Source organism: Amphiprion ocellaris, chromosome 12, assembly GCF_022539595.1.
Source record: "Amphiprion ocellaris isolate individual 3 ecotype Okinawa chromosome 12, ASM2253959v1, whole genome shotgun sequence".
Classification (NCBI taxonomy): domain Eukaryota; kingdom Metazoa; phylum Chordata; class Actinopteri; family Pomacentridae; genus Amphiprion; species Amphiprion ocellaris.
The window spans coordinates 7,632,128-7,639,080 of NC_072777.1; the positions used below are offsets into that span (position 1 = coordinate 7,632,128).

The 6,953-nt window shown below is 43.6% G+C and overlaps 1 long non-coding RNA gene across 1 annotated transcript; it reads left to right on the forward strand.

Moving 5' to 3' along the window:
* Positions 1-1,456: 1,456 nt before the first annotated feature.
* Positions 1,457-6,493, forward strand: LOC129350138 (uncharacterized). The gene is made up of 3 exons (XR_008603415.1): positions 1,457-1,651; positions 3,931-4,056; positions 5,992-6,493. It is a non-coding gene; the product is annotated as an uncharacterized LOC129350138 (long non-coding RNA).
* The last annotated feature ends 460 nt before the right edge of the window (positions 6,494-6,953 follow it).

Here is a 6,953-nt window from a genome sequence, read left to right on the forward strand (position 1 = left end):
TCTGGTCAAACAATATATACTAAATAATTATCTTAATCAGCTTAAAAAGCCTTCTCCATTTCAACACAAATCACAAACTGGTATACTGACACTTCATTTCAGATGCATTTTCACATTAAAGCTGCAAGCAGCGTTGGACGGGTCCTCGCATCCATGCTCGTCGTCGAATCCACGCACGTCCACCAGGTGGCGCTGCGACCGAGAGTGTATATTGGCCTATGGATGTGATCACGTCCGCACTCTGATGACACATATAACATTTCAGGCAGATCGGACCATGTCCAGGCTAGTTATAGAGCTTTTCCTTCTATCCACCAGGTGGCGTTATGACTGTGGCTGTATTTCAGCATGTGAATGTCATCAGGGCGGGACTCTGATCATACATGTAAAGTTTGAGGCAGATTAGAGTATGTTTAGGGCAGTTACACAGCAGTTGATGTGTCATGTCGAAGCATCAAAGTTTGGGAGCCTGCCATGGCCACGCCCTCAGACTTTTGTGGAGCATTTTGATAACTTTTGATCACCCATGCCTGGAGTACATCCTGGCTGAATTTCATATCTGTCGGTGTTACCCTGTTTGAGTTGATAGCTTTTCAAAATGTCTAAAAATGACCCAAAATTGAAGGTTGGTGTTAAATTCTAGAAAGAAGAAGAAGATTAAAGAAAGAAAATACATAAAAAAGAAGCAATTAAATAAATGGGAAAAAGTTAAGACAATTAAACTTTTATAAAGTATGGGGGGAAAAAAGATGTAAGAAATTAAAGAATTGTATTTAATAAATAAACAGGAAATTTGTAAATAAGTGTTGTAGTCTTTTGCAGTTAATTGATGGATAGGCGTAGTGAGCGACAGCCAGACAATGGGGTAGAAATAAGAATGAGAACAACTAATATAGCACAGGGTTGCGAGCGGGAATCGAACCAGGGCCTCAGCATTGAGGACCAACTACATGCGTCAGTGGCTTAACCTGCAGAGCTATATGATCACACATGTTGGCTGTCAGCAAAGGTGTATCAATCCAATAGAAAGTCTAGGGGTAGGGTTCAGGTTACAGAGGAAGGTCCTGACAGTAGCAATGTACCAAAAACATGGATATAAAATTATACATTTTTTCATAATTTAATATTAAGTCACACTAGCCAAAAAATTCTTAGAATAAAGTTGGGGTTTTTCCTTCAGCCGTTGTGGTTGCACTGTACCTTTAGGTTATCTAGATCTACAACGGCTGAAGGAAAAACCACGGATTAATTTCTCAGAATATTCGGCTGCTTAGTATTAACATTAAAAATATTTATGTATAATATTAATTACCCTATTTTTTTCATTACAACTGTAAGGACCTTCCTCTCCAACCCTAACCCTACCCCTAGACTTTCTATTGGATTAATACACGTTTTCAAGACCAGAACGTGTGCTCATGTAGCTCTACGGGTTACGCCTGTGATGTTCAGGACTCATTCTTGTATTTTACACTCTCTGATGTTTTCTTTTCTTCATGTCTAGTGTGTGAATCATTTCTGGTTTGTCTCTTCAGTGTCTCATGTGGCCCTGCAGCTTCTCCTCCTCCACCTCCTCCTGAAGCCTTCATCTTCTTCATCATCAGCTGCTCAGTGACTCTGTTGGACGTCTCACCGTGTGGCAGCAGCTCAGGTCAGTGGTGAAGATCCTCTTTATCAGCTCCACACCCACAGACGTAGTGAACGCAGCGTCTGTTGTTGTGCTAATAAGAAGCTGCATCTGAGCAGCAGCAGCTCTGTTCACTCCAGCCTCAGTCACACATGGAGTCAGAGCAACACTCTGTCAGAGCTGATTCCTCAATGTTAGATCTGATTAATCTCTCTCTAGTAACAGGTTATGTACCACAGGCTTTTAAGGTTGCTGTAATCAAACCTTTACTTAAAAAGCCCACTCTAGATCCAGATGTTTTAGCCAACTATAGACCAGTTTCCAACCTCCCATTTCTCTCCAAAATTCTGGAAAGAACAGTTGCAAATCAATTATGTGAACATTTACAAAGGAATAGCTTGTTTGAAGAGTTTCAGTCAGGCTTCAGAGTGCATCATAGCACAGAAACAGCTCTGGTGAAAGTTACTAATGACCTTCTCATAGCATCAGATAATGGACTGGTCTCTATACTTATTTTATTGGACCTTAGTGCAGCATTCGATACAATCGACCACAAACTTTTATTACAGCGACTAGAACATTCTATTGGCATTAAAGGGACAGCACTGGACTGGTTTAAATCCTACTTATCAGACAGGTTCCAGTTTGTGCATGTCAACAATGACTCTTCTGAGCATACTAGGGTTAATCATGGAGTTCCTCAGGGTTCTGTCTTAGGACCAATACTGTTCACATTATACATGCTTCCCTTAGGCAACATTATTAGGAAGCACTGTATTAATTTCCATTGTTATGCTGACGACACTCAATTGTATTTATCTATGAAGCCAAATGAAACTAATCAGCTAGCTAGACTGCAAGATTGTCTTGAGGACATAAAGACCTGGATGACCTATAATTTCTTACTACTAAATTCAGACAAGACTGAAGTCATTGTATTTGGCCCCAAACATCTTAGAGAATTGCTTTCAAAGCATATAGCTACTCTGGATGGCATTACATTGGCCTCCAGTACTACTGTGAGGAACCTCGGTGTTATCTTTGACCAGGACATGTCCTTTAACTCGCACATAAAACAAATCTGTAGGACTTCCTTTTTCCACCTGAGAAATACTGTGAAAATCAGGAACATCCTGTCTCAGAGTGATGCAGAAAAACTAGTCCATGCATTTGTTACTTCTAGGCTTGACTACTGTAATTCCTTATTATCAGGTTGTCCCAATAGCTCTCTGAAACATCTACAGCTGATCCAAAATGCTGCAGCCAGAGTACTGACGGGAGTTAGCAAGAGAGATCATATTTCTCCTATATTGAATTCTCTTCATTGGCTTCCTGTTAAATCTAGAATAGAATTCAAAATCCTTCTTCTGACATATAAAGCTCTTAACAACCAATCTCCATCATATCTTAAAGACCTGATAGTACCATATTAACCTAGCAGAACTCTTCGCTCTCAGACTGCAGGCTTACTTGTTGTTCCTAGAATCTCTAAAAGTAGAATGGGAGGCAGAGCCTTCAGTTATCAGGCGCCTCTCCTGTGGAACCAGCTCCCAGTTTGGGTTCGGGAGGCGGACACCCTCTCTATTTTTAAGACCAGGCTTAAAACCTTCCTTTTCGACAAAGCTTATAGTTAGGGCTGACTGGGGGACCCTGACGGGGTATGCTTGTGTTTTCATTTGCACAACTGACTTCCCCTCTTGACGTCCCTTAGTTCTGCCCCTAGTTATGCTGCTATAGGCCTAGACTGCTGGGGAACCTCTCTTGATGCACTGAGCCCTTCTCTAACTACCTATGTATTTACTACATATACCATTATTGCATTACATTCACTCTGTTTCTTTCTGTGTCCTTTCTCCGAGTGTCCCTGGTCCCAGAGCTGGATGCTGGATGCTTCAGATGTGTGGCTGTGTTTTATGGTCCTTGTGTCCCACCCCCCACCTCTCTATCTCTACCCCTCTATCTCTACCTTTCTACCTCTTCTGTCCCTCTCAACCCGCCCGGCCAGCAGGCAGATGGTTCCCCCCACATTAGAGCCGGGTTCTGCTCGAGGTTTTTTTCCCTGTTAAAAGGGTGTTTTCCTTGCCACTGTCGCCTTTTGGCTTGCTCTGGGGGTCAGGCATATGGGTTCTGTAAAGCGTCTCGAGACAATTTGACTGTAATTGGCGCTATATAAATAAAATTGAATTGAAAATTGAATTGAACTGAGAGCTCTCAGCAGTTTTCTACCCATTTAAGAACAGGACAAACCGAACAAGCTGTTGTATCGATTTGTCCACGATTTCCTCTCATGTGTCCATTTTAAGGAGTTTGCAGTCAACCAAGGCCGACTCAGAATCACTCCCACCGGGAAGATCTGTGAAGGAAGGTCCACCCGGCTGGTCCAGAAGCTCCGGTCCAGCAGAGCAGCGTCAGGATGGAGACGTAACCGGGTGAGTTAACTAGAGAGGCGACACATTCACATAGAAAATCCAACAATTCCTTCTGTTTTTACAGTTTGTGACTCTGGTAAATGGTGTCATTTTTCAAAGCTGGTGGGTTTTGGGCTTCACAGATTGAACCTAAATGCTTTTCTTAAACAAACTGCTGAGCTGCTGCACAGTGAAATGTTTGAGTGGAGCTCAGGATGAAAGCATCAGAGCTGTTTTACATGTTTTTATGTTCAGCTAATATCATTTCCTCTGGACAATGTTTGTGGTGTTAGAAGTGGACGTTTGTAGGGAGTTTTCAGTTGTAATACTTAAATGCATAAATATTTGCAGTGGTGGTTTCACTGCAAGCATCTACTGATGTCACCAGTGAAGTAAATAAAAACAGCATTTGTTGAACTTTACGCCTCTCAGTGTCTGCAGTTAGTTTAGCTGAATCAATGCAAAGATATTTCTATTTTTCTACATGACAGGAATGTCAGTGAAATCCAAATGCTAAGAATAAACAAGTGATCTGCCTGGTCACAGATCCCACTTTAATCCAAAATAAAGACTTTGCAAGGAAATGAACTTGAAATATGAGCCACCAGTAAAAGTTGTGATCAGACAGAAGGGCCTGTATTTTATCTTTGGAGAAGATTAACATGTAAGTTTGTGCAGCTGATCAGTGGTGAGGCCTGTGGATGACTGGAGATGTGTGTGGACACTTAGACGAAGCAGCAAATGTGTTGAAAATGAGTTGTCTTCTCAGAGTCTTGAAGATGTTTTGTCAGAGCTAAGAAAGAAGTAAGAGATCCTGCAGGTGATTGTTGAGTGGTGTTGAGGAATTTGAATGTAGAGGAATAGCAAAGAGATTTTGAAGATATTTAAGCCATAAGTTGTATTTTATTTGTTTGCTGTTCTCTCCCATTTGTAGTGAAGAGAAGTGATTTGACATGAAGAATGTGATTTGTGTGGCTTTGAAATTGTGTTAAAATGTAAAAATGAGTGATGAGGAGAAGAGTGTGACTTTTTAGTATTGTGTTTTTTAGCGTGTTCTTTAAAAGTTGTAGGTCGATTATCTTCTTTTTTTGATTTTGTGGATTGTTTTTTTTTCTTTCAGTGTTGATGTCACCGCCTTGACGAATAGAAGAAAAGCCTGTGTTTGGGTATGTAGGACTGGTAGTCCAGAGGTAGTGGTGGTGGTTTGGAACCTGGAGAGTGCAGGTTTGATCCCCCACCCTGCTCAAGCTTTTTTTTTTTTTACATTTGGGCAAAATTTGCCAAGAATCTGCCTTCGTGCCTTCGTGCCTTCGTGCCTTCGTGCCTTCGTGCCTTCGTGCCTTCGTGCCTTCGTGCCTTCGTGCCTTCGTGCCTTCGTGCCTTCGTGCCTTCGTGCCTTCGTGCCTTCGTGCCTTCGTGCCTTCGTGCCTTCGTGCCTTCGTGCCTTCGTGCCTTCGTGCCTTCGTGCCTTCGTGCCTTCGTGCCTTCGTGCCTTCGTGCCTTCGTGCCTTCGTGCCTTCGTGCCTTCGTGCCTTCGTGCCTTCGTGCCTTCGTGCCTTCGTGCCTTCGTGCCTTCGTGCCTTCGTGCCTTCGTGCCTTCGTGCCTTCGTGCCTTCGTGCCTTCGTGCCTTCGTGCCTTCGTGCCTTCGTGCCTTCGTGCCTTCGTGCCTTCGTGCCTTCGTGCCTTCGTGCCTTCGTGCCTTCGTGCCTTCGTGCCTTCGTGCCTTCGTGCCTTCGTGCCTTCGTGCCTTCGTGCCTTCGTGCCTTCGTGCCTTCGTGCCTTCGTGCCTTCGTGCCTTCGTGCCTTCGTGCCTTCGTGCCTTCGTGCCTTCGTGCCTTCGTGCCTTCGTGCCTTCGTGCCTTCGTGCCTTCGTGCCTTCGTGCCTTCGTGCCTTCGTGCCTTCGTGCCTTCGTGCCTTGCTTATGGGTAAATCTCCTTGTTTTCCTTTTTCCCAGATCCCTCCTTGAAGCCCAGTCCAGTCCAATCCAGTCCAGTGACACTCCACACCACAGACCACAACCTTTCCACAAGGTTCCCAGCGGGGATTCGAACCGTGACCATCCACATGACAGACACACACCCTCTGTGTGAGCTATCTGTCACACAAGGTCCCTGGTGGAGTTTGTTGTAATGATGGTTGCAAGAGGTTGTCATGCAGCCAAAGTGTAAAAAGAGCCTTGAGCTGGATTCCAACCAAGGACCTCCTGGATGAGAGGCAGATAACTTACCACTGCACTATCCTTCCTACTGGGTGTAGCTGTTAGTTTTCGTAAATGATGGTACACAAAAGTATTAAGGAAGTGAAGATAATAAAGGTACTAAGGTACCGGGGAGGCAAAAAACTTACCTCTACACCACCTGTCCTACAAGATGTTGCTCTAACTTTGCTTAAATGATGCTATCAATTAGTACTGGCGCAACCAAACGACAAATAAAAGGTGTGAGTGGAGATCTGAATCATGTCAGGTTTGTTTCTGAGACTGAATACACCTGATCTCATCTGATCTGCAAAGCTAAGCAGGATTGGGCCTGGTTAGTATTTGGATGGGAGACTACCTGGGAATACCAGGTGCTGTAAGCTTTTTACTTCTCCTCACAACCTGAACAACACACTGCTAGCGACAGCTATCAACTAAAACCTCTTGGTTTCTTTATTATACACTCTATGAGGTGGATAAGCTGCAGCTCATGCTGATTTATTGCTGCTTCTGGTTGGAGCCAAAGAACAAAGGCTTCACCTGTTGGAGCAGCTGATGTCCTGCAGCCTCTTCACCACAGAAAGCCTCTGACAGCTTCAATTCTTTACACTCTGACTGCAAGACACCAATCACATAGGAACATTTACATGTATGGAACAAAGAGCTGAGCTGACACTCAACATATGTTTGAGCATTTACTGATAAAGACATTCAAACAT